Source organism: Bos javanicus, chromosome 3 (genome assembly GCF_032452875.1).
Source record: "Bos javanicus breed banteng chromosome 3, ARS-OSU_banteng_1.0, whole genome shotgun sequence".
In the NCBI taxonomy this organism is placed as follows: domain Eukaryota; kingdom Metazoa; phylum Chordata; class Mammalia; order Artiodactyla; family Bovidae; genus Bos; species Bos javanicus.
Window position 1 is genome coordinate 99,935,910 of NC_083870.1, and position 5,292 is coordinate 99,941,201.

The following is a 5,292-nucleotide window of genomic DNA, read 5'->3' on the forward strand; positions in this document are numbered from 1 at the left end:
CTAGGCCCACAGGCTGCAGGCCGAGGGCCTCCCACCCAGCCCCCCGTGCCCTGGCCCAGCCCATTGTGGCCGCATAAAAGGTGACGGATGGTTAATGGGGGAGATAACGGGATTCATAAGGGAAATTTATCGGTCACTCTGGTGGTATAAATATGTTTATAGCAGACCAAGGGGAAATGAGGAAGCCCTAATAAATCACTGTAAAGCCACCAGCCATTAATAGGCGAGTGGCTGCAAGAACCCCTGTATTGGCGCTTGCAGACACCCCCTCTGGCTGCCCGCTAATGGGGTGGCGAGGCTGCAGACTCATCAGGCAAGAAGCTGGCCCCCACCCCACTACTGTGGTGGGAACAAGACCCTAGGGGCCACCTCTGCCAGACCTGAGCTGACCTGTTCACCTTTCCATGGCCCCCTCAATAGACCTGGGCTCAGTCAGACTGGAAGGGCTGAAGGGACAGGATGGGGGTGGATGGGATGTTCCAAGTCTGGGAGGCCCTGGGGCATGGGGATGAAGGAGGATCTGGAGTCAGACCTGACTTCAAACCTTGACGCTGCCAGTTCCCAATCCCTGCCCTTCTTTGAATTTTCTTGTCTGCAAAGTGACTTCACAACCTCAGAAAGCTGTTGGGAAGAAGAGAAAGATAACTCACTCGTCACAGTGCTTGACACCCGCAAGCCTCAATAGGTGGCAGCTATTCTTAGTCTTACTTTAGGCAGGGTCTTCCCCTCTGAGGCAAAGTGCTATGCACACATGAGAACACCCGTGTAAAAGTGGATTGCACTGTCCCCATTTTATCAGGAAGGAACCTGAGGCTCAGAAGTTAAGAGGCTATCAGAAGCCACACAGCTAGAAAGAAGGGGCTCTGCTTGATTCCCAAGCCTAGACTTTACCCTCTGCCCTTTAAGCTCTACTCCTTCCTCCTTCCTGGGGGTTGCCTGTCCCTACCCACTGCAGAAGAAGGAGCCCTGAAACCCTAAAGGCAAAGCCCTGGGAGCCAGGGCAGCCACTTGCTGGTGCTGGTGATCCAGGCCTAAGCTCCTTGGCCTCCAACCCCTCCCCTCCGTGCACTGCTCCTGCCCTCACCCTTTGCAGAGCAAGTGCTAGACTCAGTAACTGTGAACTCAGCCCAGCACCAGGGTTGCTGGAAGCCTTTCAAGTGATCTGCACAGAGTGGTTTGTACTTGGCTTTTCCCATCCAAACTCTTGGTCTTGGTCACAGCCTCAGACCTGGCCAAGGGCCCCTCTAGCCCAGCTCACTCCTTCATCCATTCAGATGTATGTTGCTCCCTCCACAGGGCATAATACTCACCAAGGCCCTGCCCTTATGGTACTTGACTGAAACCTCATGGAAAAGTCACACCTGGATCATAGAACAGAATGGAGTCTGTGCTTAGGCTACGGCAGGCAGAGCAGCTGGGGAGGCCCAGAGTCAAAGAATGAGCAGGAGCCCAGTAGGAAAAAACGTTTTCCGAGAGGGGAGCCTGGGAGGCAGACAAGACTTCCTGAGCCCCTGGGGCTGGCTGGTTTCACCTCTCCCCTTTCCGTGCTGAGGCTGCACAGAGACCTCCGCATCAGGCTCTGTCCTCACTTCGTCCCTGATCTTCACCGAGTGCTCCCGGTCACCTGAATGCAAGGCAACCTGCTCCCCAGTTTCCTGCCAGGACAGGCTCCTCTGCAAACTATGCTCCCCACCCTATCGGAGCCCCACATCTACCCCCAGGGCCCCAGCCAGCAGTCCAGCCTTCCTTAGCCCAGGAAGACCGGGTCTCCACCAGGACGTGGGGAGGAGGAGCTGCTCCACCTCTACTGCCCCCACTCTGCGGAGAAGGAATCAAGCCAGCTCTGCCTGTCCGCTTCTCGGCGCGTTTCTCCAGATCTCTGTCTCTCGGTCTCGCCCCCCTGTCTCTGCGGGTCTCTGGCTCTCTTCCTTCCAGCCTCTCTTCCCCGTCGTCGCTCTCTCCCTCCCGGACTCAGGCCGCGTCTCTCCCGCCTCTGCCTCCCGAGGCCGGGCGGGGGGAATCGCTCCGTAAATAGGCGGATGGCCCCGGGCGCTCCGGGCGCAGACACTCGTTTTTAGAGCCGGTAATTGACTCCTTTCAGTTGATAATTCATGGCTTGCATATGCGCTTTAATGCGGGCGCCCGGGGAGGGCGGCGGGCGGGGCGGCCCGTGCGCGGAGCTGCGAGCGGCGGAGCGGCTGGGGAGCCGGCCGGACTCAGGCGCTTGGCGTCCGGCCGTCTGTCCCGCCGTGCGAGGGCGGGGAAGGCCGCCTCCGCCGGGTCCGTCTGTCTGGCCCACGCGAGACCCAGCGCGGGGGGATGAAATCTGAGTGCGGGGAGTGGGGCGCAGAGGCCCAGACAGCGCCCTGGGCAGCGAAGCGAGGCGGACCGTCAGAGCCTTCGAGATGGATGGGGAGGAGAAGGACACCCCTTCCCCTTGCAGCCGAAGGGGAGACTGAGGCCCAGAAAGGATTTAGGTCTTATCTGCCTCCCACAGCGCAGAAACAGGACCGGAATCCCAGGTCCTGCTTCCTAAAGGGTCCTAGTCTGGGGCCTCAGTCCCAACCTCCGTAGAACCAACCACGCCCCTGGGGAGATTTCCTGTCTCTGAGCTCAACCCTTCTCCGTGAGCGAACCACGCTAAAGCTCTCAGAGTGGCCTCCCCAGGAGGAGCTGGGGATTCTGGACACAGACTCGGAGACCTGAACCGACTTCTCGTCCCATAGTGACCCCCAGGATGAAGAGGGGCAGCCCTCGTCCTCTCCCACCTGGCCTTCACCTTCTGTGGAGGTCTTATCCTGAGGCCGTGACTGGGCTTCAGATGCGATCATTATTTCCATCTTACAGAAGAAACTGAGGCTTGAAGAAGCTGGGAGACTTGCCCAAGGCCTTGGAGGAAGCAGAGCCAAACCTGGACCTGTGGGCACCCAGATGAAGCTCCCCACGACTGGAAGTAATAGGAGTGGGAAGAGGAGGGGGAGGCGATGCCAGAGGTGTCTCTGGCACCTCGAAGAAGCCCCTAGGAAGAAAGCCTCTGAGAAAGCCAGTGACGTGCTAAGGTCAGGCAGACCGGGGGTGGGAGCGGGGGGAGTGGCTTCAGCTGAAGACGGTGCTGGCAAGAAGTGAGAGGCTGAAGTCAGCGCTGGAGCTGGAGCTGGGGCTGGGGAGGAAGGCAGTTGTTGACCCCAAACTTCAGCTCAGGAGAAATGAGAGCAGTCCAGCCTGTAGGGAAGTCTGGCTCAGGGCGAGGGTTCCCATTTAACTATGATCCTTGAGCTGGTATCTGCGACTCCCTTTCCCCAAGCTAATTTTAGCCAAAAATAGGATTCTTCCCCCATCTCCTAAAATCTGCAAATACACCTGGTTTATTCCTGGTCCTCCTATCTCACTACATCTCCACCCACTAGTTTTCTTGGCAATGGAGCTAAGACTGGAAAAGACCTGATGACAAGGGAGAAGGCCAGGTAACGTATGGACTATGTGAAGCTCAATGCTGCCCCCTGGTGCCCAGACTTGTGCGGCCAGCGGGGTGTAGGGAAAGGGAAGCAGGAGGCATTTGAGATAGAAAACCTCTCTGCTCCTCCACTTCTCTGAGCCTCTTGACAAGGTGTGTGTGTTGGTGGACAATCGTGTGGTACTCTTTTATGACCCCATGGACTGTAGCCAGCCAGGCTTCTCTGTCCATGGGATTTCCCAGGCAAGAATACTGGAGTGGGTTGCCATCTCCTTCTCCAAGGGATCTTGCCAACCCAGGGATTGAACCTGTGTCTCCTGCATCTCCGGTATTGGCAGATGGGTTCTTTACCAGCTGAGCCACCATGGAAGCCAAAGACTTGAGTGCTTGCTATGCGTGCATCCTCAGCTGCTCAGTCGTGTCCAACTCTTTGCGACCCTTTGGGCTGCAGCCCACCAGGCTCCTCTGTCCATGGGTTTCTTTCAGGCAAGAATACTTGAGTGGGTTGCCATTTCCTTCTCCAGGGGATTTTCCTGACCCAAGCATCAAACCGAGTCTCCTGCTTTGCAGGCAGGTTCCTTACCTGCTGAGCCATCTGGGAAGGCCTGAGCCTCTTAGACCTCCCTCTTATGGGAGAGGAAGGACAGAGAAGGAGCCATACTAACCCTGACTGAGAAGGTACAATGAGGATTCTTCTCCTCCAGAGAACTCAGACTCTGTGCTAGGGCCTGAAGAGAGGTGGAGGCCAAGGTGAGGTCAGCAGTAGCCCTGTCCAGTCTGCACCTGGACACCCCAGATGGTTGTTTCTATTGTAAGTAGAGTCAGGGCAGCCTTTTTGGTATGATTCCTGGGGTCTCCATCTTAGTTCAACTTGGGCCTTTTTCTGCCTAAAATTCTATCATATTTGTTCCTGAGGAGGTACTCAACAAATGTAGAATGAATGAATGGATGGATGAATTCCATTTATTTGCACTGGGATATTATCTCCAGGAGGTCTGGGCTATCAAGCACAGGGAGGAATGAGTTCATAAGTTTGCCTAGTTGATTGGAAGTAGGGCTACAAAGAAGAATGGGATACAGGAAGGGGAAGTTTTGTTGGGGGAGAACCTCAAGAGAGTTTAGGTGCACGTAAAATCATGGAGGAGACTGAGGGCTCAAAGAAGGCTTCCTGGAGGAAGTAACATTTGACATAGGACTTGAAGGGCAGCGAAGACAGTGATGGCGTTTAGTTGAAGAGAACAGTATGAACAGAGGCACAGACACACCTTGTACTGGCAAGAAGGCTCCAGTTTGAGAGAATGGAGGCAGGTTACGCTGTGGTGGAGCCACACCAGAAGAGGCTGTACAGGTCCTCAGGAGGTGCTGGGTGTCAGGTCAAAAAATTTAGCAGCTTGTGGGCAAAGCACTGGACGGTGAGTGGGGGATTAACTCCCAACACAGGCTCTGTTCTGACTTGGTTTCACTCCCATGGCCTTGCTCTATGGAACTTTAGAAAGTGGGAGCCATGGCAAGTTCTCGATCAGAAAAGTGCCTAGGAATCACCTCTCCCATAATAGTCGAGTACTGGCAGGTAGGACAGACTACATCAAATCTAACCCCCTCAATGTGTGGATGATAAGACTGAGGTCCAGAGAGGGGAAATAACTTGCCTAGACCAAACCAGTGGCAGAGCCAGGATTTGGACCAGCTCTCCAAGCTCTCAGTTTGGGGCCCTCTCCCCTCTGCTGCAGTCTAGGATAGCATCTCAGAGACTGAACTGGAGGAGAGCAGCTGGAAGTAGAAGGCCATGGGAAGTCTACAGCCCTACCTCCCCATCTAGACCAGAGATCCCGAAGCCA